This window comes from Alligator mississippiensis, chromosome 15 (assembly GCF_030867095.1).
Source record: "Alligator mississippiensis isolate rAllMis1 chromosome 15, rAllMis1, whole genome shotgun sequence".
Lineage (NCBI taxonomy): Eukaryota > Metazoa > Chordata > Crocodylia > Alligatoridae > Alligator > Alligator mississippiensis.
In genome coordinates, this window is record NC_081838.1 from 31,990,852 (window position 1) to 32,016,545 (window position 25,694).

Sequence of the window (25,694 nt, forward strand, 5' to 3'; positions counted from 1 at the left end):
CAGCCAATGTCTTCCCAGCAGATGACCTTTATGGCAACATGGCCTGAAGTCTCGTTATCATTAGTCTCAGATTAAGATCACTATAGGCCTGGAGAAAGAATGCAATATAAACCCTCTTGTTTACTACCCCATGGTAAAACACATACCTTTTCATTCAATTGCCATGATCACACACCAATTAGAGATATTTTTAAACCTTAAATACCTTCAGACATATAGCATCTCCTGTGTCTCTTAGTGGTCATGCCACTCAGATACTGGATTTTGACTCATTCTTTAGAGATGCGATTCTCCTCTGAACTGTGCTGGTGTAAATCAAAGGGAATCTCATTGAAGCTAATGGATTTAAAAACCAAACCAAACCCAGGAGTGACAGAGGGAGGTCTTGGGGGTCACACTGATACCAAGGGAAGCCCAGAGTAATTCCACTGAGTTGTTTTTTTCTATACCACTGCTGACAGTGATACCATAACTTAATTCACATTACTTCTGGTGGCAATGACGAGGATATGCAAGGTCCCTTGATTTCAGCAGGGATATTGCTTTAAGCAAGTTAAACAAAAAGCACAGACTTCTATTTTTTAATCAGGCTCATTAAAGCAAACATGTTGCAAAAGTGACTGGTGCTTTTGGGTGCCCAAATTCATATATCTTAACGGGAAAGAAAAGGGATCTTCAGAAAAGTGCTCAAAAGATCAGGTCCTGTGAAAGGATCTCCATTTGGTCACTCAAAATCAGTTGTTACACTTAAACAATCTTGACCTTACTTTTCAGCATATCTGAACGTCAAAGACACTGTCCAAGCCCTAACCTGGTTTAAACCCAATCTGCGGAAGTCATAGAGAATTCCAGGGATGGGAAGGAGCCACAACAGACCATTCATGTTTCCCATTAGGATGCTTACAATGATAAGAAAAGCCAAGTCTAACCTTGCTTTAAAACCACAGCAGCAGACACACAATGTCACATAAGCAGAAAGTCAGTTGCCCAAAGAAGTCTTTGTTGAAATGGCATAACAAAAATCTATCTTGCCATGTATAAATGGGCCGTGGGGATCTAAAGTACAACCCTTTCTTATTTATTAATGTCCTAATTATTAGAGAATTACAGCTCAACACACACACACTCCCCGATGACTGCCAGTTTTTTACTTACATTTATAGAGCCAAAATGACACCTCATGTAAAAGGGTGCAACTCTGAGCTACATCCTCTTCTGCCAGTTGCACCAGTGCACATTGTTAGTGACTCCCATAAACAGTCCCGGATTTAGGCTTAAACTACTTAAGCTACACTTCAGGGCCTCACAATATGAGGGGCCTCTAAAGAAGAAAAAGAAAACTGGCTCAATGTCAAGTTTTACAATAAGCAGTTGATAAATAAAGGAGATAAGCGAGATACGGGAAAATGATTCTCTAAATGTGGACATTTTCGTCCTTATGTGACAAAAGTATACATACATTGGATTATTTTCATCGTATGCAGCCTCTTTAGATGGACATAGTTTAGGGCCTCAGCACGTCATAATCTGGCACTGCAACTGGTGTAAAACGGGTCCCGGCAAGAGGAAATGCAGGCTCTAGATGCATTTAACGTGGCTATTTATTCCAACTTAATCTCATCCTTGGATGAACCTCTTTCAAGTCTGCACTGTTGAAAATAGCCACCGGCACTTCCCTGACTGCTGTCATTTAATTAAATAACCTTTCACACTGAGCACACCCAAAAGCACAAAAGTTCATTAATCTTTCTAGTGATTAGAAACACCGCAAAAGGTTCAAACATTTACTTCTCCTTCCCAGCTGCTGAAATGGTTTTAGGAGGATTGAGGTTCATACCTCACATTCCCTGGAGCCAGAGATAGTGTACGTGCAGGGTCCAGATCCATTAACGGATACATGTGTGGTTGGCTTGTAGTCTACATAATACTCCTGTAAAGGGGAGTTCATTTGCCTTTCAGACTCTCTGGCCTTTTTTCTGCGCCTCTTCATACCAGAGTGCTGCTGGAGTTGTTTCACGCTGGCTGGGTAGCACTTCCACAACACGTAGATAACCAACAGAATCATAGCCACTGAAAGAAAGAGGGCCACACTCCCAGCAATGATTTTGTGAAAGGAAACATGCTCGTACTCCGGTTTGACTCCAGGTGCCAGCAGGTCCAGAGAAGGACTTGGCATAACGGAGGTTGGCTGATTACCTTCCAGTTCAGAAAGGGTAGGTTGGGAATAAAAAGTGGCCTCTGTGGCATTTTAGGTGCCTGGTATGATCTTTCAGTAACCGCCACCTGGATTTCAGTGCAGATATTATATGTTTCCACAGCAGGTTCACCTTCTCACCCTGCATGTGCTTAGGGCCCGCACATATCATAGCGCTTTCTTTATTCCCCTTGAAATCCTTAAGCCAAGTAAACAGAGGGCAAATGGTTTGAGTACATTCCCACAGATTTCCAGACAGAGAGAGTGATATTAGTAAAAGCCATGTATCGATGGTCTCCTGAGAGACGGTGGTGAGTTTGTTGGCATCCAGGTTCAGCTTGTGCAGGTTGGGCAGGCGTTGGAAAGTCCCAGGCTCTATTCCTGTCATGTTGTTCCCCGATAAATCCAAGTTGTGCAAGGAGCTCCAAGTCCACGTTAACCCTAGGCTAGCAGACTGGATCCTATTCCACTGCAAATAAATAGATCGAAGGTTGAAGAGGTGTGGAAAGTGGGTCAAGCTGATCTTAGAAAACTGGTTGTGCTCTAGATGGAGCTCTGTTAACTGCAGGAGGCCAGCAAAAGCATTGCGGGACAGACTCCGCACACGGTTGTAGCCCAAATCCAGAAAATCAAGCTTTTGGCAATCTTGAAAAACTCAGACTGGTCCCGTTTTCAGCGAGTTGTACCGCAAGTGCAAGATCAAGAGTTTGTGAAGGCCCTTAAACTGCTCTGACCGCAACACCTGCAGCTTGTTGTAAGAAAGGTCCAGGTTGCGGAGACTGGGGACCAGGTGAAATGTTTTGTTGTGCAGACTAGTAATTTTGTTGGAGCTTAGAATTAGTTCCTTCAACCTTCGGAGCCCCTGAAACGCATCCTCAGCCACGGGGCTGATGTAATGATGGCCAGGATAAAGCCAGATGAGCTGATTCAGGCCCCAAAACTGATTTGATTTAAGCTTCTGGATGCTGTTGTAGCGCAGCAATAAGCCCCGAGATCCTCCAGAAATATTCCAAGGGATATCTCTGAATGTGTGAGATTCACAGTACACAATTTTGCCATCACACCTGCAGTTCTTGGGGCAAGTGCGCTGAGCTGCAGTGAGCGTACCAGACAGCACCGTAGGAAATAGCACTAACACCACACTCATGCCTCTCAGCTACTTCGTTAAATGGAAATCTGCAATATTAAAAAGAAGACAAATGTGCATTGTAAAACTATTAAAATAAATCACCAGGAGATTACTTATGTCAGCGGGGCTTCTACTGAGGCATTGGAGGTCCAGTGGATTTGGAGACAACCTGTTTGTCCCTTCCTGCATTGTTTGCTATGTAAATGCCTGTTATCATTTCACTCCCTAGCCTGCCTCCCCCTCCCCCCGCACCCACACCACCACCACCACCACCACCACCAAGGTTATTCAACTACTTGTGCGTGATTTATGATCCCAAAGATGGGCCGAGAGCCTGTCTGCTCTTCCCTTGATCTCATGTACATCTGCACACCACGTAGCAGATATATCCTTATCACTGGATGCTGAGGTTTTAACAATAAACGTATCGGTCAAGTCACCGTTCTGAACTCACCGCAGGGTTCGATTGGAAACTCAGCCCCTGCTTTGGAATTAAAATATTTCTTAATACACCCAGCTGCTTGTAAATCTTTTCCAGCCTGCACCCCTCCCCCCCCACCAAATCAGTATAAAAAGGAGCTACAGTGATCAGCTGACATGTAATAAAGTTTCACCTACATTTAAAACATGCCTTTATTGCAAAATGAAAGAGTAGATGAAAATCTTACTAACCAGCATCAAGGGATCTCTTTCATGTGGAAGAAAAAGCATGCACTGTAAAAACCCACACACAAACACTATCATAAAGCATACATGGGTATCTATATTGTGTAGCAGATGTAGGAGACCCCGATATCATGAAGATGCCTTCATTAATATACACAGCTCACAATTTAGTTTTCAAGGTCGCATTATATGTGCATTATATGGATGTAAACACATTTACTGATATTTGAATATCTATTATTTTGTACGTGTGTTATTTTTATGTACTGTATGTTCATACCCACATGTGTGTGTGTGTATATACACATGTACACAAACATACACCTATATAGAAGTATGAGTATGTGTGTATATGTATGCACACACACTTTTATACCAATGTTGTGCGACCCTGGCAGCAGCATTACCTGGAGCCATGTCCAAGTTTTTGGGATCCTGGGGTGCCAATAGGTCTCGGTCTAGTCCCACTCTGTCTACAGGCTGGGAGCACCACTCACTGGAGCGCTTTCCCATAGTACTCCCTGCACCAGACCACACACTAAGTAACTATTTACAATCATTTATTATTTGCAATAACAACTCAGAGACTGACAAATTCAGCATCCCATAAATAATGAACTAATGTTGAGACATTGTAGCTATATTACTTGTGCAAGCTATTGAGCTATTAACTTGTGTGAGCTATTGAGCTATTAATGATAGCTCATTATTGAGCTGTTTTCAATAAGCTCAATAATGATTTATACCAGCAGATAAAGCAAATACTCATCATATAACAAAACCAATTATGTTATCAACCTTACCACTCAGGCAACTTATAACAGGTATGTATATATGCTTAGTCAGCCAGGTCTCCACAAAATCCCTCTGCCTGCAGCAAAGTAGCCCACTGTGCAGCAGCTGCAGCAGAGCCCCAGGGAGCGGTGCTCACTCTGCCTCACAAGAGGGGTGGCGATGCCGTCATCTGGACGGAAGATGGGGGGGCCTGTCAGGAGTGTGGCTGCTTCGGAGACCAGGAATTATTCCCTTGTCCAGTCTTTCCTGGGTGCCTGCAATCACTCACACTGCTCCCCAGACACTTCCCAAGGCAGCTCTCCTGTGGTTGGCACCTGGAGCACCTCTCTCAGCTGTAGGTTATTGAGCTGTCTGCTGGAGCTCCCACACAGCTGCTTTCTGCAGCTCTCCCAGAAAACCTCCTCTAGCAACCCCTGTCCCTCATTCCATCCAGGGATTCACTGTACTAGGGGATCTTAAGAGTGGGAGGGGAACCCGTTTGCACAACCCCTGCTCCTTCTGTAAAGGCAATCTTGGGTACTCGGTAGCTGGTGGCTCCTCTGCCCGCAGTAGCAGCCCTTCTCCACACACCTTCAGCTCCCCTCTCCCCAGCTGGTTTCCCCTTTTTTTTTCCCCCTGGGCTTCCTGCCCTAGATTTCCACCTGTTGTATCTCATGCATGCATCCTGTGTGCACAGCCTGCTGCAGAGCCTTGTCTCAAGAGTGCAAACACCCAGACTGAACTTGCACGCTCCAAGGAAACCCTTCAGCACCTTTCCTGATCTTAAAGCAACTGTAAAAAGCATTACATTTAAAAAGTCATGTTTTCATCTAGACCCCCCTTGCTGTTCCTTACTGCTGCTGATTTGAATACTTTGCACTTCAGGTGTCAGGCTGATCCTTCCGCATTATCTATGCTGCTTTGGGAGAGCAGTCAAATTTTGCACAGTCTCTGAATAATTGTGGCAAGTCTCAGAAATTTCAACCTGCGTGCGCGCGCGCGCACACACACACACACACAGACACACACTTTCTCAGAGAAAATCATAATTTTGGGACCCGCTGGCTCAGTCCAGAGCTGTATTCCCACCCATCATTTGGCTGCATTCTTCCATCAGCAGCATTCTTTAAAGGCCTGTTATCTTCTCTGTAAATAGTCATTTTATTATTTGTCTCACCCTCCCCTCACCCCGTGCTGCAGTTATTAATTCCAGTGTTAAACCAAGAGGCAGTAAGTGAAATCATTCTTAATCTAAAAAGCCCTTGTGTCTCTCTCTTTCACTTCAATGGCTAGGTCTCTAATTTAAATCCTGATCTTTCGCTCTTGCCTGTGAGCCAGCAGCAGCCAGCTAGAAATATGTTCTAGCTGTTGCAGAGTTGGGGGGGATGGAAATTAAAACTGTCACACTTGAAAAAAATAAGGCAAATGACTGCTGGAGATCCACCAGCTCTATTAAGGATATTTATTGACAAACCAAGTCAGCCTGCTCAAAACCCACAAAATCACCCCCCTCTTGTGTACTTCCCACATGCTGCAAACTGTTCATAATCCTTCCTGACAACCTGCATAATCTCAATACAGGTTTATCTAATGTGCACACAGACCCAAAGGAAATCCCATGCATGTGCACCTCAGAAGGATACAGACACCTATTTAGAGGTGTATGGGTGAGTTGGATCATGAATGGACTCGCTGGGGTTGTCAGCTCCGTGCAAGCATTTACAGATTAATTACACATAAAACAACTGTGGTGGGGGCAGGGTGGGCGGGAAGGTGTGTGTGCTTGTGAAGAGGGGCGATATGCAATCAAAAACTATAATAGCAAGAACACATGGCAAAGGACTGCACTGCTGCTGTTCAGACTGGTCCCTGCTCTCCATCAGCTAATAATCCCGCTGAAAAAAATGTACTGTACACTTGCAGCTGTGCTAAGGAGGCAGCAACAAAAGGTCACTTACCCATCCTTTTGTCATCCACAAGCGTATCCCCTTTTTTCTTCCTCCGGCTGTTTTCTTCCCCCTCTCTAGTCCTCTTTTTTTTCCTTTTTTTTTTACACGGGACTCCTTTCTTTAAACCATAGCAACCAACATGCCACAGCACAGCTGCCACTCACATCACCACCATCTGAGGGGCATGCCAGTAACACACACAAAGTTTTCTAGAGAGGACAAGAATGGTGGATGAGGAAAGGAAGGGATAGGGAAGGGAGTAGAGGGGGTGGGGAAGACAGAGCCAAGGATGGGGAGGGTACGGCAGAGGCAGGGGTGGGGTGGGTGGGATACACATTGGCTCTCAGAGCTTAGTAAATCATCAGAGAACCATCACCATTAATTGGCAACCTGCATTTAAGAGCTATAGCACAGCAGGTAAACCAACTTCTCTGGGAGGAATAAAAATAAAATCTTCCCGTAACTAGCACCCCTTATTCTGCTGCCCTTTGCCGTTCTCAGGCGCAGCAATCCATCCTCCAACTCTTGAAGCCAGCAGGTCTCCTGTGCTGTTTAAGAGCTATGCCGGACAGGTTTATCCATTTAGCTGGTCAGGTTGAAAGTGTTTTGTAGCTGTGCTGAGAGGCAGCTCTTCTCGAATTCAGCAGGCTTTTCCAGAGAGCGAGGATGCTCCGGAGCATGTGGGTGTTAATGTTAAGTTTGTGATGCACCGAGTGCCCTCCGCTGGAGAGAACGGATCACACGTTACAGGCATGAACAAGTGATCCTGCCATTGCTTATGCACGTTCCTCTTTCAGAAAAGAAAATTAAAGACACAGTATTGCTTCCTCCCTCCCGCACCCCTTTTCCTTCCCAGATTATTAAACGTTTATACCATGGATTTTCCTGCAACTGCTATAACAGACCAAATACAACACTTCATCCTTTTTCTTGTGCAAATTATAGGTTCTTTTTAATCCCTTTATTCATTGCAGGGAGCTTGGTGTGGAAGGGGGATACTTATAGATGAATAATAAAAATGTTGTTAAAGGCACTAGGTGGAGGCTGTAAAATATACAGATCTATCATCTGCATAAAGGGTTTTTAATAAAAGTGCTATGTTGAAATGTAAACAGACTGAAAATGGCTTTTTTTAAAACCCCACTAAGTGCTTTTTGTCAGGCCAAAAAAATATAAAGTTCAACATATAATTGTAACAGACTGCCAATCTGGGCTCACCAGATCGGCTTCAGATAATTACACTGGGATAGAAACAGTGCTGGTGAACTCAGAGTGAGTCAAAGGGTGCAGCTGGGGACCCCTGCCCTGTGGAGAAGGGGTTTTCAAACCCCTCATTCACAGGGAAGGGGGATGGCCAGGGTTGGCCGGTTTGCAAGCCGGGGGGGGACTGCCGGAGGGGATAAAAGCATCAGCCAAACTGACGTGTGGGAGCTGCTGATGGTGACTCCAGGGAACAGTGTAGGAGGCCTAAGAAGAGCTGGGGAGAGCTGACCCAGGTGAGGGAACAGAGAGACACCCCTGAAGAGCCTCAATGGCCCTGGGAGAAGAAGGCAGCGGCAGTCGGCCATGCCGCCAGCCCTGCAACAGAGAAGGAGCCACGGCCAGGAGTGCAGGAGGCATCCTTATCCAGAGCAGGGAGCTGGGCCAGTGAGTTGAGGAAACCCCTTACCTTCCCTGGGGAAGCGGGACAGCAGCAGGCAAGGCACTGGGACCCTGAAGAGCAGCAGAGCACCAGGACGAGGGTCCCCTGGAGCTCAGGGCACAGGCCAGAGCTTGGAGTGGGATTGGCAAGCTGCTAGGCATGTGGGGTGCCCGGCCAGTCACCTTCAGCTGATGGTCATCGGATGGAGTCCCTGGGCTTTGTGCTTGGGACATGCTGATTGCTGCAGGAGCCTACTCTGTTGCTTCCTTTCTTGGTTCCCACAGAGGATCACCCTTCAGCCTCTTTGTGGGGTTGGGGTTTAATACAGTTTGATTGCTGCAGACCAGAAGAGCTGAACCTGTTCCAGTCTGTCACATATTAGGAAGCCTGTTGGAGCTGCTGGGAGTGAGCACCCTGCTTCCTTGTGGTAGCATCTCAGCAGCGGCTGAAAGCTGCCAGTTCCCCTACCCGGGGGTCTTGAGTCAAGGGTTGACTAATGCATTCGGGTTTGTTTTGTGGTTCTGGTTATGCCATTGAAGTTCACGTGTAAGTCACCTTTCCTATTATTCGTGTTTTGTAAATAAAGTGTAAATAGTTAAATCAGTTAAATGTTAGAACTTCCTTGGACCATGGGCTGCTCTGTGGGGAGAGGGGCCGGCTGGGAAGTAAACAGGTGCTGGACGGAAGCCCTGCCCCACTCTCACCACACCATCCCTGATATTGCGCAGGGTGGCAGCTATTGGGCCACCACCTGGGTTACATAATGCAAGGCTGGAGAGGAATAATTGCAGACACCTTTTTCCAAATTCAGAACCAGTCAGGTCTCACCGACAGAGCACTGGCCTGGGACTCAGGACACATGGTTTCTACTTTGATTTTCTGAGTAACCATCACTTCTGTAGCGTTTCATCTCCCAACCTTGATCTACCTTGCTTATTTGAGGGCCTGATCCAACTCCTGCTAAATTCTTTGGAAAGATGTCACTGGGCTTTGAATCAGGGGCATACGATTCTTGATGCATGGACCCGATTTTCCAGACGGTTCAGCCCTCAACGTGTAATTATTTTCAGAAAATCTGGCCACTTACTGACATGCCTAAGATGGACCCAAGCTATTTAGAAAATCTGCCCTCATTTGTACGTGCTGTGGATAGTCTGAAAGTAATAGCCTATGTGTCTAGAAAGCACTTAGCACAATAAACCTTGATCCTATCTGAGGTCTCTGTATGCTACCGCTATTCATTCTACCAGTATTAACAAAAATAAAATTCCACCATTCTTCAGGGCCAGATTCCACGCCTGTTTTTCTAGATTTCTTATTCCTTTATCAAGCAAAAAGATTACTGGCTCCAGTAGGACTGTTTCCTTACATAAAAAGTGAGGGTTTAATATTGCAATCAGCTTTAAATGAAATCAAGGTCACCAGACAGTCTCTGCTTTCTCTCTCTCAACCAGTCTCAGTCAACTTCAGGAGTCACACCTGCCAAAAGAGTTCAGTATTTGGCTTTCATTGCCTAGGGCCAAGCAAAATAGCTCATCACCAATAAAACCCAGAAATAGGCTCAAGTCAACATTTTTCATCCTGTTCCACAATCCCAACATCTCATTATTGGGATATGTCTTGATCCAGGTTTTCCTTTTATCCTCTTTTAATGATTTGGGTCCATTTGCATATAATGGTTCAAGGTTTTGAATTTGGATTCATCTGCATGACTAACTATGATGATGATTTATCAAGATCAAGCTATCAAGCTTGTCCCACGTCAGAGGCAACCAACTGGGTTCAAGGTTTAATTGTAATGACATGATAGTGAAAGCAACATGTCATCGTGATCAGCATCATTTTTGTTCTCATTCATATTTAAGCCCAATAATATTTCCTAATAGAAACAGTGCCAGAGTCTGGGATCTTGGGACTTGGAATAGACAGTTTGCTAAGAAGAAGTACATGGAACAACTAAAGCTGAATTGAATCAGGTTTTGTTCCCTCCCACCCCCACATCAAGGAAGATCTAAAAAGACTGAAAACATTTCCATGTGGTTTTCTTTCCTGGGCTTCTGTGTCACTTCCTTTTTTATGAGACAAAGTGCCAGAACTGTCCTCATTCTAGACGCTCTCAGGTGAGCAAGAAAATAGCTTTATTTGCTGCTGTAAAATTTCATGAACTCCCTCTCCTAAACTTTTGATTTTTAATTGGAAAATCATAACCCCCAAAACTGAAAGCTTTGGTGGTTCCACCAGTGCCCGCTCCCCAAAACGTTTCAGTCAACAACAGTCTGGGTTTTTTCTTGGTTTTCTCACAAACCATAGTGAGAAAACTAGTTCAATAGTCAGGAAAGTGTACAAGACAGGAATGAAAATGTCATTTGAGATTTCTAGTCCAGGTCTATCTAGGCACAGGAATCACAGAAATCTTGCATGAAGAAGCTTAGGATGGCATATAGAGGTTTGGATGCTCCAAATGACAAGGTGCCCTGCCCGCTATCATCACTAACCTGCAAAAATTATCAATAGTAATAACCACTAACCTTGTTTACACTGCAATCCATTCCTTATCATCTAGACTGATGACTGCATTTATTTAATTCAGCTCCCAATCAATATAATAGCAAATCTAGGGAGTGAGGTGGTGGGGGTCATTTTGAATCTCATGATTTCTAAGTCACGGGTTTCTAAAAAATAAGACTGTGTTGCAAATTCTTTATGTTTGTCTTCTTGTTTTTGTGCATTTAAGATATGTTTGAGTTTTTTAGGATTTCATAGTTTCATAGTAAGGTCTTCTCTGGAGAACTGCAAGAGTCACACACTTACACATGCTGAACCCTTTATCTGTGCAATCTGGAGGGACGAGGGTGTTCTCCCCATTTAAAAAGAACAAAAACCTCCCAAATAAGTGATCTCAAACTGTTTCATATGATCAGCTTTTCAAAAGCCCTGCATAGTTGCATAGTACATTTGTATTGACTGCCACAGGAGTGGGACTTTTCATGCTCTTCCACAGTTTGAAAAGCCCCAGCCATTAACTGGTTGACAAATGGAGGACTTCTTCAGAAAAGCTTTCTTTCTGATTTTTTTCTTGCTTTGCTAATTTAATTTTTAAAAATACTGTCCACCACATCTAATCCATTATCTAGATCCACTGGCTGCTTACCAATGTCATCCCATTCACAAAAACTTTTAAAGTGCATGTAGAGCTCTAATTATGACTGCCTCAGCATCTTCTAGGCACATAGCTCAGAAATAACTGCTTGTGCACAGGTATGTCTGTAGGACCCTCAAATTTACTTCTCCTTTATAGTCTGGTGCTAGCATAACCCATCAGTGATCACATGTTGAGATCCCATGCTCTGTGAGTCCACAGAGTACAGGAGTATGTTACCACCTCTGGCTACATAGCCTTAACTCTTCAACTTCAACAAGACAGCTTCGGTAGGTTCTTTATCTCAAGTAGCAGTAACTCCTGCTTTTTGCTCTGGTAGTCCTTGTTTCAATCCTCAATGTAGCCAAGAGGGTGGTCATCACACTGTACAGCCCAGCAAGGTAAAGAGGGAGATATCTTTAAATAAGGGATGGGGTGCAGGAGAGGGATCAATCACTCTTAACTCTTTAACACCTGAATACTCTACCCTCCATCATAACATTAGCTGCCTTCAAATCTATTTCAAACCAGGTATCACAGCTCATTTTCTCATTTATTTTAATTTTGGTTCAGTTTTTACATCAAATTTTCTTAAATAGTTATGTCATTTTCATTCATAAACGACTGAATAATAATCAATGTCTGACTTCCCTTATGTCTGTGTTCTTTGGCTGGGATGATGTAGCTGGGGATGGTCCTCCTTTGAGTAGGGGGTTGGACTAGTCGACGTCCTGAGGTCTCTGCCAATCCTTACTTTCTATGATTTGACTACTGAATTGCCCACCAAGAAGGGGCTACCATCCCTGCAAGTTTAATCCAAATCAGGCAAGACATGACAAAGTTATAGGCAGTTTTGTGCTTCCCCATTATAGCCTATAGGCAAAATGTCGAAACAGCAAAACAGTCTCGACAGAACAAAACAGAACAATGATTTGTAATCAAAGAAAATGCAAAATGAAACACTGTCCCATCAGAACAGCGAAACAGAAATTGAAATGAAACTGCTCTGTTTTGCACAGCCCTAAAACACATCATACCTGTCTGTCAATTCATACCATTATGAACCATCGGATAATAGACAATTGCTCTTATAGCCTTGTCTTGTCACCTTACTGGGAAGAACATGTCATTTAGGCAATGCCTTAAAGGATACATCTTCAATGAAAAGTTACCTAACAAAGCTTACCTCCTAGCACAGAGATGGATAACATTAAAGAAACATACTGGCTGGTCATGGCTAACTAAGGCATTGGCCCTACCCTGGAAAACATTCAAACTGCTTTTCGTGCAAGTCACATGTCCTGAGAAGCACAGGTGCCAGGATGAGAAATATTTGAGGACAATTCAGCATCTGCTCTCCACCCAGAGAAGGCTGGAGCCTGACTTGCTCACCAGACCATACAGGCTGCGTGCAGACATGCAGCAGGGTAAACCTCAGGTGCAGATGATAATATCGCCAGAACTCCTCCTGGGATGAACAGTGTGGCTGCACCAGATTCACAAGCAAAGAGCACTCAAACCACATGGCTAGGCAGGCCTCGGATAGCCAGCAATGGGTCTGTAATGCCCAGATAAAGATAACCAGAAAAGGTTGCTCATGAATACTGACATGGTTGTGCTACCAGAGATTCAGAGTTATCAAATCAGGACAAGGCGAGGCTTTATTTCAACCGTTAGTCCGGCTTCGTTACAATGGTTAACCTTGTACATTGTTATTGTGGCAGGATCAGCCTACTTTCTACTGCCCTGGCTCATGGAACACGGGCTGGACTCAAGAGCACCTGGCAGAGGAAGGTTTAATTACATGCTAAGCAACTTTGAGGATGGTGATTGAATGTTTATCTGGATGATTTAAGGCAAAATGGTTCTGCCTACCAAACAGCTTGAAAGTGTAATGCCATCCATGTTATCTGGGTGTACTGTTCACTGCAGAACATCTGGAAGAGAAAGGCACACAACCATTCCCAGGAGTGGGTCACGGGCTCTCACAGGAGCAGGAAGCTGCAAGTCAATCTCTGATAAGAGAGTTTGACTCCATGGAAAGCAGCGAATGCTTTATAGGCACTCATCCCCACTTTACAGGGGGAATAATCATCATGACTTCAAATACTGCAAAATGTGGGCTTGAAGAATAGTAATAATGGATAATAAGCCACAGCACTCCAGTGCTGTATCAATGCAGCTGTGAGATAAATATATTACATTTTTGGCAGCATAGTCACTTAGAAGTTATGCTTATTCTGAGATTTAAATTCATGTCACTCTTTCTTACTTCCAAATGTTAACATAGCAGTACTGACTGAGCAGCAAAAAGTAGTTAGCAACACAGATGCAACATAAGTTATCATTCCAACAATGCAAACAATAAAATAAAATAAAACTTCCAGAAGGAATAGAAACCCATTCCCTCCAATAAAGAAATAGTACAGTTAGGAACATTGCTATATCCCTCCTAAGAAAACCAAATGTGAATGCACAGTACTCACCCTCCTTCAAGGATATAATTTCTTCTGCTGCTTCCAGTTCATCTTGGGTTGTGGGAAAAGTCCTTAGGTCAGCACTAATTTGCAGGTGCTGTGGAAAGCAGTGTGCATGTCCCACTGAGATGAAGTGGAGGTTTGCTCCGAGTCCTGGCCTTCTAGGACATGACCTTCAGAGATTTATTGTTTTTATCCCCTCTGCACTGAGATCCCATCTCTTCAATCCCTTTTGCTTCCAGTATCTCAGAGATATTGTTATCTAACAGAAGATGGTGGGTACATTTCTCCAATGATGGGTCTTACTGATATCACACTACAGATTTGCAAGAAGGCTGGCATCGGCATCTGGCCAGTTAGCAGCATTTTTGGAGGATGATTTCTTAGACTGCCTCTCTGTCTAGATGCAGTAAAATGAAGCTCAAATGATGCAGGCAAAGGTGGGATGAAAAAGGCTGACCCAGGTTATTTCTATTGCAGAAGCAAGGAGGAGTTCGACAAGAAACTACATGCCAGGTGGAGCTGTAGCACTGTAGGACAAAGGCGTCTCACTACCGGGTAGGCAGATTTCCGGCCCATGCTGAAGTGGAAGCCTAGTCCAAGCATATTTTGCAATTGTTACTACCTTCAAACCCAAGTTAGGTCATTCACTGTAAAAGTGAAAGGCAACACATGGGCTAGAGGCCAGGGCACCTTTATAGTGAGGACATAACTATGAGTATTCCCTTTGAGTATCGTGTGAAATAAAACATGAAACGTACTGTCTAGCTCATGTCCTAATTTCATACACTTTCCAGTGGAAAAGAATCTGGGACTTCTTGTGGTTTAGGATCTATCCTATGTCTACATGATGATCCTACAGAATCATCCTAGAATTAGCATTTTCTCATTTATCAAGGGTTTTTCAGCCTCTATCTTCCTACGTCTCTTTCCACTTCTGGATTTGTGGTATGCATGGATTTGATATTACCATCGTGGGTGTCTGAGCTCCTGGAAGGTAGGCAAAGTCTTTTCCTTTTATTAGTATTTCAATATATTTGTTTAGAACAACAGTGAAAAATATTGCCTAGATACAAGCAGAAATAGAGGGTCCAGCTCCTGAAGCCCTGATTGCATGCAGAATATGCCTGATTTCCAAGCTGTATGGAAGCCCTAGATATGCTATATACCACTTAAATAAATACAGCCTGATGAACAGATTTTAAGAAGGGTTCAAGACCAATTTAGACATCTAAGTAACTGGCTAGATTTTCAAGATTGCTGGGCGGTGTCCAAAATCTGATCTTTCTATCGGTGGCTCCATGGAAGGCGCTGATGAGGAATTCTGACATGGGAATTTTTAAAAATGTGACCCTTAAAACATTCTGGTGTCTTCCCTCAATGATTGGCAACTGCCTACTGGCTGATGATGAGGCTCTGTCTACTTCAGTGAACTGGAAGAGATTAAATGAACCAAAACACCCCTCCTCTTCCCCCCACACCTATACCAAGTTGATTATGACCCAATGCAGCCTTCTTTGAATACGCCTACAGCTTCTAAAAATACCGTATTGCTTGAAAGAATGAATCCCAAAAGACGCCCGAGAAACAAAGCCTCCATTTTCAGTGGCATTTGTCAGAGCTGCCGGGAATATTGCGAAAAGCCCTCAAATTATTCATTATTTCTGTCTTTAATACATCGAGCTCCAGGTTCTCCAAGCATTGGTTTCACGTGCAACATTTACTTTGTGACACTGGACACGCCGAGTCAAAACTGAGCAGTAACTACACAAACCCAGTTCACACAGTGTGAATCAGCTTATCCGCCCTTTGGGATGGAGATGTTTTTTATTTTTTTTTATCTCGGTTGCTTTGGTGCAGCAGAAGTACATATTCATCACTTAGAAAGGAAGGTCTACAGGCATCCATCAGGACTATATCTTCTTGTGTGCTTTAATTCAGAATGAATCAGCATTGGAAATAGCCAAAATATTGTTCAAAAGAAAAGGCATCTTAATTTTAAAATGTTGTGTTTGTTGGTTTATTAGCAGCAGCCCTGCTTTTGACATATATTGTCACTTCTGTACCAAACTCCTTAAGCAATTTTTTTTTTTTTTTTTTTTTTAAGAAAGGATACTACTAGTTGCCCCCCAAAATGAAAACATTTCAGTTTGGGCGATTTGTTTTTCTTAACTAACAACTAAAAATATTGAATATTTCTATCCTCCTGTGAGGTAAGGAAGTGACAATTTATACATGAGCAGCTGCAACAAATTTCTATGCAGGTTGGGCACCTAAATACCTTTGAGGATCTGGGCCTACATAGGATCACAGGAAAGTAAGGCTGGAAGGGAACTCGTAAGGTCACCTGGTCCCCTCCACTCGAGGCAGGACCACCCCTGACTAAACCATCCCAGCAAGTGTCTGTCTTGGAAACGCCCAGGGATGGAGACTGAACAGCTTCTCAACACAGCCCGTTTCAATGCCCAACCTCACAGTCAGGAAGTTCCTAACTATCTCCAACCTACATTTCTTCTGCTGCAGTTTGAGGCCTTTGCTTCTAGTGCTGTCTCCTACAACCACGGAGAAAAGTCCATCCCCATATTGCCTCTATAGTCCCATTCAAATATTTGAAGACTATTAACCAATTTCCCCATAATCTTTCTAAATGAAACATGAGTTGAGCAAATGTCTGCAGCAGAGCTTGGGATCAGAGACTAGCCTTGTATGGCACAGGCTAGTCATCTTTCTACACCTAATTTTATCTTGCATTTCTTCTCATAAAACCTTGCCCTCTGCCTGCAGAGGGGGCGGCAGGGGGTTGTGAAACATTCACTGAGCAATAAGGTGGCATTTTATACTCACTTTCCATTGGGCAAAGTAGAGAGTCATTAGAAATCTGAACTCTGGTGAGGAAGTCCGTCCTCACTTTTCCAAGTTCTCCGCTTCAGATACACTGCAACTTCTTGGCAGAGACATGGAGCCAGGGATTTCCAAACCTAAATGCATGAGCTAATATAATCTGAACAAGGAGGCAAGGCTCTGGGGCTGAGGGCTCTTGCAAATGCAGATCAGCACAAAGGGGAGCTGTAAATACTTGTCCAAGAGGCTTACAGCAGTAGATACTGCGGTGGTACTAATGAGGAGCTTGCTGACAGGTGTAAATTGCTGCCTGTTGCCAGGTGTGACAGGCTGAATGAGGGCAGAATACCTCTGAGTAACAGCAGCACTGCCGCGGCAAGGCAAAACTCGGTTCAGCTTCACAACAGCGCCACGTTTTACCAGCAGAGGATCTGAACCCCTAATAATCACCAGACTTTTTTGAAACTCAGTTTGGGTTCAACTTATTGTAACAGCCACCAAACCTGGTATTATCACAGTCTTATTTTCAGAAAGAAAGGAAAAAAATCCAATTCAGTTGGAAAAGGTATTAAGAAAAAAACATTGTTTTGCTAATGAAACATCTCCTTTCCCCACTCCACTTTAAATTAAAATTTGCTCTGTAAATTCAAAACAATGCTGAGGCATATAATATGCCATGTACCCACTTTCCATTCCTCTCCTGCACAGTGATTGTGTCTGAGGTTATCATTTATATTGAAGATCATCCTGGAGTTAGTTAATTGGACCTGAAGCTCTATAACAATAATTAAAACTGGACAATTGTTAATAAATGTAAATGTTTCATCCTTGGAACAATTCAAAAGGCTAAAAAAATCACCTGTCTTTACTCCTAATGTTATTGAAGAGGGAAATATTTAAGCCTTGCAGTATCAGGTTATTGCATTAATGTATGGTCATTTATGTTTCAAAGTGGAAAATGAGAGTCCTGGCATTCGTGAAGCGCCAGTCAGGTCCATTTTTAAAGCAAGACAAGATTCACTAAACATGTCGATAGCATTGTAACACAGCCCATTTTACAAGCCACAGAGGGAATGTTTCCATAACTCTTTCTCTGGATGATTTCTCTAAGGATATTAATCAAAGCCTTATTTAATTACTGGATCAAGAAGGTGGCCTAGTATTTACAACCAAAGCCACTCAAACTGGTCAGGTCCTCGGCAAACTTACCCTACCATGGGGAGTGACATCCACAAAAAGGGTTATTTTGGAAGCAAGTAAGACTCACTCCTGTGTAGACAATTACTGCGAGGCCTGCAAGCTACTTAACACCCTCCAAACGTGGAGTTTAGTGTGGTTATATTCTCATCCTCAACTGAAGGCTGCCATGGTATAAATATTAAAATGCTTGCGCTCTCCACACCCTAGAAAAGACTCATGTTCGCACTTATTTTATTTCAGCCTAACTCTACAATCTCCGTTTGCACAGAGGGCAAATTTTAATAATTTATAAAGGGCTGGTAGATGTTTTCATCATGGTTATTGATTGCTAATGAGTTTTATATGTGGATTACAATAGTTTATAAGTATTCAATACACCTCCCCCCCATCCACAGACAATTGCTGAGTGGGGCGGGGGTGAGGTGGGGGTCCCCCAGCAGCCGATTGCTGAGCCCAAAAATGTCAATGGTCGAACCAGTGGCAAAAATGGAAGTGCTGCCAGTAGACCGAGTACCCTCTGGAGGGCCCGGCTGGCACCCTCCCGTCCCCCCCGGTGCCCACCCCATCAGTACGCCACTGCTTGAACCACTGGAGGCAGGTTTTCATTAGTTTGGGACTTACTTCTAGAAACTTTCCCAATGATTTTCAAAATCTGTCCCTTTATTTTTTTGCCTTAATGACAGTGAGCATTATTGAAAACCTGCTTTGGGGGTCCTAATGGCTCCTGAAAACTCACCGTGCAGTGCTATGTGCATTGTGCGTCTCCACTACCGAGTGTTAACAAAAGGTGCCAAACTGATCAACCTGGAGAATGACGTTATCTATCCACGTAGTAGGTACAGCATGACCAGCAGTTCAGGCTTTTCCCATGCTGTCCCACCAATGTGCTTTTATTCCTGAGCTGGAGTGTATACACGTGGGAAGACTGTTCAATCTACAAGGCACAAAGCAAACCTTTGGCTTAGCTGCTGAAAAAGGTCAATGAGGTTATTTTATAGTGCCGAGAGTGATGGGAGGTTTGTGATGTGCACATCTGCCCAGGCGAGCCTGGACTAGCATCACCAGCTAATTGTTACACAAGGCATCGCACTGCCACTAGCCAACTTGGGCTGGCTTCAGAGCAAACTGGATTCAAACCAATGACCTTGGGTGTCAAGCTCGGTCAAGGCATTTCCATTGTTTTACCTGGTCAGGTAGATATTTAATTAAAATAATGAGGAAGTCAGGCACGATTCCAACCAAAGGATATACAGCTGCAGTTCATTAAGAGACTGCTTTAAAAACACAAGTCACTCCTGTAATGCTGGGAATTGTACCTTTCAATGGTTGAACTTGATGGATTTAAGTTTGGGGGGCAGATCTGCAGAAGCGTGTGTTCTGTTAAGCAGAGGCAGCTGAAATGGTGTGAATTCCAGCACATTGGTGTTTTACGCTGGGGAAACACAATGCAACCATGGGCCTTTTCTTAAGTGATCCTGATTACACATTCAACACAACTACATACAATAATATATACACGGAATAACTCTGTGAATACGTACTTATGCACATACAGACAAATCACATACACACATACTATCTATGTACAGATACTTAGTTATGTATACTGCATATAAATACACATGTTGTAGATATGAATCATACTCTGCCCTGGAGTACACCTAGCACAATGCCGGACTGCAGAAGTCTATGCAGAACTCACCAGCCAGACTTATAAAATGTGACTTCACTCAAAGCAGCTGCTATGAACAGGCACCAGCAATAATTGGGGGCATCATTTTGAGATCATTAAGACATTTACCCTTAGTACCTGACTGCACCTGCCAAGCAGTCCTGGCCAGCCAGAACAGCCTGGAAACTGGGCCCTGCCTCTCTGAATTAATACAGGAGAGTTTTCTGGGAAGCTGAACAACAGACAGGGAAAAGCAAATGCACAGAGAAGAGGAGACCTCTTTTACTGCTGGTCTCCATAATAAACTCCCTTTGTATACAAATGAGAGCAAGAGCTCAATCTAGCCAACACTTGCTTCCGTGGCTGCTGACCCACAAAAGCTCCACAGACCCTTTGGGTTTTGCCAGGCTGTAGGCCTGTTATAATGGCATGCATGACACAGGCTCCCTTCGGTGACAGGGTATGGTGATGAGTCCAAAAACAGACGTACATAAATAGCTCAACAATCACCCGCTAGATTTATTCTTTTGAACTGCAAAATTAAGTAACACTGCGTTTTGTTATCTTATAATGCAACAAAAGACCCTCAGTTTGCAGAACAGAGTGAAATTCAGCCATCCATGACTGTTACCAAAGCACTTAAACTCATGCCCAAATGATTTATGGAACAGGACGAGGCTTCAGCAAATGTCTGAGTGCTTTGCTGGACTGTAGTCACAGCAAGTATGGCGAGTAGAAACTTAACCCAGCACTTCAAGACTCTTTTTTAGACTTAATACTGTATTAGCATACATTTGGACAGGTAACAAAAAGCATCAAACCCAGCTCAAAAATGGAACCCTATTTATTGCAGCCGTGAATTGTGCAATATGCAGCACAAACATGAGAGGAATATTGGCCTAATAAGTGCAGAAAGAGATGGGTGTTTTCCCAGTTAGCTTGTATTTGAGTTATTTAAGTAAAAAATAAACATTGTTATATTAAAACTTTTCTTCTTTAAGACACAGCATGAAATTTTCTCCTGCACCGCATGTCAATATAAAGGCTACCCACCATTTGGGCTCTTTTTTGCACACCTGTGGGTCAATAAGCCTCTCTACCAAGGGTGATTTTTGCGCTAGATTTGGGAAGCCAGTTCTAATGCCAGCTTTGTGGGCACCATAACAAGCTGGGCCTAAATAAAGAGAGAATAGGAGATCAACACCTTATCAAAGCCCACGGAAGACTTTCTCTTCACATCACAGGGCTTTTGCAACTGCCGGACAAAGAGTTTGGAGGGCCGAGGGGTGGTATAGTCTACGAAGAGACAAGAGATAACACAGGACAAAGCACGCTGGAGTGTGGGATGAACTCCCAGAAGAGATCAAGTGAATCCAGACTCCCACAATCTTCAGGAGATGTTGCAAATCTTTCTCACTTGAGACAGCATAAATGATGCTCGCAATACAAATATGCTGGAGCAGCCCACCAAAACCTCCCTACCTAAGCAAAGTATCAACCCCAGAAGGGGGAAAAATGCCAGATTCTTCACTGTTGTGAACTGGGACCATTCACAGGCACCCTGCAAGACTTAATTAATTAGCATTTGCCAAGGGCTTCAAAATCCTTGGTGGAATAGGGTGTTCAAGAGTGAAATTTGCCCCTGTGCAGCACGGCTTCTAAAGAGAGCGTGATCCTGGTGTGGTCCTTGCAGGTTGGGCACCTAAATAACTTTGAGGATCTGGGCCTACATAGGATCATAGGAAAGTAAGGCTGGAAGGGACCTCGTAAGGTCATCTGGTCCCTTGTGCCTCTGCACAGGGGTAAACTTCACTCCGAGAAGGAAAGGACAAGAATGATTTTATCATTACAGCCTGTAAAGTGCTTTGGAGAGATTTCATGGTTGCCTGGAAGTGTTATTATTCCATCGTTGCTATCTTTAAAATTCTCTAATATGGCCATTTCGGGTATTCCACAGCTGACCTCTGTTTGGATTTTTTTTTCTTTTTAATTTAAAGTAATCACTGGATTTTCTTTATATGGTTATGACAAAGTATACTTTGCATCCTATGGTGCAATAGGATTCACAGAATGCAGTACTTGTATGTCAGGGAAAAGGATCAAATAAGATTCATGGACTGGAGACAAAAAAAAAAAAAAAAAAAAAACTTTCAAATTTGTTAACTAGAGCTAGAAACCAGCTCTGGCAGAGGATGAGAAAAATCTGTTTTTCAACCAAAAAAAAAAAAAAAAAGCCTGCTTCCTATTACAAATGTTAACCTTAGAAAACCAAAGAACATCATTAGTATTTTTTTTAATTCACATCTTAGCTTTTGTAATGATAGAAATCAAATGCAATACAAAAGTATCAATGCCAGTAGCCTGAAATCAGATGTCCTTGCTTTCATTAGGAGTGCCACTGAAATGCTTCCTAAAGTTTCCCAGACCCAGGGCTGCAAAAGTCTTCCCCATTACCCAAGGAAGATTTCACAGCAGCAGCCTGTGGCCTGAAGGGTGCAACTAAGTTATTTTAATGACATTTTCTGTAAGATCACCATTGCAGTATAGTTAAGGGCAATGACATGCAAGCTACTTAACACCCTCCAAACATGGAGTTTAGTGTGGTTATATTCTCATCCTCAACTGAAGGTTGCCATGGTATAAATGTTAAAATGCTCGCACTCTCCACACACTAGGAAAAGACTCATCTTCCCACATATGTTATTTCAGCCTAACTCTACAGTCTCCGTTTGCACAGAGGGCACATTTTAATCATTTATAAAGGGCTGGTAGATGTTTTAATCATGGTTATTGATTGCTAATGAGTTTTATATGTGGATTACAATAGCTTGTAAGTATTCATAACACCTTCCCTCCAATCCACGACTAATTGCAGAGTGGGGCAGGGGTCCCTCAGCAGCCAATTGCTGAGTCCAGATATGTCAATGGTGGAACCAGTGGCAAAAATGGAAGTGCTGCCAGGGGACTGAGTAACCTCTGGAGGGCCCAGCTGGCACCCTCCCGTCCCCTCCGGTGCCCAGCCCGTCAGTACGCCGCTGCTTGAACCACTGGAGGCAGATTTTCATTAGTGTGGGACTAACTTCAAGAAACTTTCCCAGTGATTTTCAAAATCTGGCCCTTTATTTTTTTGCCTTAATGACAGTGAGCATTATTGAAAACCTGCTTTGGGGGTCCTAATGGCTCCTGAAAACTCACCGTGCAGTGCTATGTGCATTGTGCAGCTACAGCTGCATGAGCCGGCATTACAGCCACAAGAGTAGCTGAAGAGCTACTCAGGTGGATATCGTGGGTGGGCATACCACAAGAAATACTTACGGATCAAGAGACAAATTTTATGTCTGGCTTGATGAAGGGCCTTTGTAAAACCCTGGGCATGATACAGCTGAAAACCTCGGTTTATCATCCCCAAACAAACGGCCTGGTGCAGAGGCTGAATGGCACCATGAAATGATTGCTCAGGTGCTGTTCATAGGAGGATCCCCGACAGTGGGATACCCCTCTGACACCCTTGTTATTCGCTCTACGAGACGCCCCTCAAGAACCACGGACGCTCAGGCAACTACGTTCCTTTTTGGGGCTCAAATTATTACCGCCGGTTTATACCACATTTTGCAAGGATTTCGGCACCTCTCATGGATGCGCTGGCTGAAGCTGCCACAACAAACCTGAAGTGGACCCCAGGGATGAGAAGAAGCTTCCATAGCTTAAAGGAGGCAATGCATCAAGACATTATGATGCACACACCTAATTTTAATGCTCCTTTTATCTTGCAGATGGATGCGTCGGATATGGGCACTGGGGCACTGGGGGCGGTGTTAATGCAGAAGGGGAAAGATGACGAATGCCCAATTGCCTTTGCTAGCCGGAAGCTCAGCCAGGTGGAGACAAGGTATGGTACAGTTGAAAGGGAATGCCTGGCTGTCACGGCGGGACCCCCAGGAAGACTGTGATCTTCTTAAGGTCCCGCGTAGCGTGTCAAAGCGGACCAAGAGCACCCTCTTATTCTCTCCCGCCATGACTTTGATGTTCAGTATATAGGGAGGCTGCCTTATGCCGCCTTGAGCATGGCGTGTCGGGACCTGTCCTCTGTGGTTCTCCTGGACTTTCGTGGTCTTCCCATACAATGGGTGTTATTCTGACACCCTAGCCTTATGGACTATGCGTGGCTCCTACCACCCCTAATACCACGCCCCAAGCCTCGCTGATGTACTAGACGTTGGACTGTCACCATAAACATATGTCCACTCTCTCGGGCCTTCTCCGTATACTTGTCCGCTCTCTCTCGGGCCTTCTCTAATGTGTCGCCCCTCTCGGGGTCCTCGGTGTGCCCACTCCGGGCTCTCTCTAAAATATCGTCCCTCCTTGGGACTCTTGTCCACTCTGGGACTCCCCGTCGGGCCCTATGATCTCTAAGGCCCACTGCACTGCTTCCCCCTTTTCTGGGCGCTGTGCCGCTATCCCCTTTTCTCAGGGACTACCGCAGCACCCTGTCCCTCGAGCTTATCGCGCTGCTATGCCCCTTTGCTGGGGACCACCGCAGCACTGCCCTTCTTCTGAGGTGCCTTACTGCTAACCCTCTTTTGTGGGGCCCACCGCAGCACCCTGCCCCTGTCCTGGGTTTTCCTGCCGTACAGGCCTGTCACTGGGCCCGCCGCACCCATCCTGGGCTCCTCAATAATCGCCCCTCTCGGGCTCCTTAACACACTGCCCCCTGTCTGGGGCTCACCATGCCCATACTGGGCTCTTCAAAGTGCCCCCCCTCTGGGGCTGGGGTCTATGCACCCCGCAAGTTGCGCCCTAACTGGCGCTAGGGCTCCCCACCTCTCTGGGGTCCCTATGAGGATAATGCGCTCTCTTGGCACTAGACTGCGCCCTCACTGGTGCTGGGGCACCCCCACCCCTATGGGGTCCCTATGAGGCCTCCTCCAACCCCTACAGCCTCACCCAAGCCTCCGGTTTAATACACAACAACACAAACATAAACTAGAGCCTCCTGGCTGACACCCTCTGGCTATAACAACATTGTTCAATGTAACCATGGTACTTGCTATTAGGCTTCTCTCTGTGTCCTAACTCCAGGAGCTCCTGCCCGTCTGGCTGCTGGGAGGGAACTGCCAGCCTGGCCTTGACTCTTGGCTTTATAGGAGCCAGGCCCTGCCCCCTATAGGCAGCTGACTCTTATTAGTTGCCCTGGTAACCCACAGCTGTACCCATTATGGCTGCTAGGGCTTTTCCCCAGCAGTTTTCCCCTCACTAGGAGCGGGGCAGTGAGGCGCGTCGAGACACTGCCCATACAATGGGCCATAGAGCACTTCAAATACTACCTTATGGGGAGAGAGTTCCTAGTGGTGACAGATCATGCTCCCTTGCAGTGGTTAACAAAGAAGCAAAGCACAAATGTAGACTCACTCGCTGGGTACTGGCATTACAACCTTTCATATTCACAGTGGTACATCGTCCAGGCAAGGATAATTTTGTGGCCGATTTTTTATCCAGATGGAAGGATCCTGACCAGCCAGAGGAAGAACCGGATCACAGCCATGGTGAAGAACACCAAACCAAACAAGTTGCTGTACACCGTGGCCAGACGCCACAAGGCAACTAAAGGGCAGTGTGCTGCCGTTACAGGCAAGGAGGGGTGAGGAAAGGCTGCAGGGCAGACAAAACCATGGAACAGAACCCCGGAGGGGGTAACTTACCTCCGGGAGACCCGGCGGTGCCGGAGATGAGACTGCGGCCACAGCTGCAGCCACAGCTACAGCTGCATGAGCCGGCATTATGCTGGCTATTTAAGCATCTGTTCCCAGTAAGGCAGAAAGCTGGGCCAATTGCAGTGGCTGATATGCCCGCTGCGGGACAATTAAAAAACCCCAACAGCACCCACGGGGAAGGGAAGCCAGAGAGAGGGAGGGAGAGCAGGCAGCATGTCTGGCATGCTGGGGCTCCTGCTGGGGAAAGGCACCATCTAGGCTATGCCGTACCAGCACAAGAGGCAGGAGAAGCTTCTAAAC

At 44.7% G+C, this 25,694-nt stretch overlaps 1 pseudogene; it reads right to left on the reverse strand.

Moving 5' to 3' along the window:
* Positions 1–594: 594 nt before the first annotated feature.
* LOC132245554 (leucine-rich repeat transmembrane neuronal protein 4-like) lies at positions 595–25,460 on the reverse strand (annotated as a pseudogene).
* Positions 25,461–25,694: the final 234 nt, after the last annotated feature.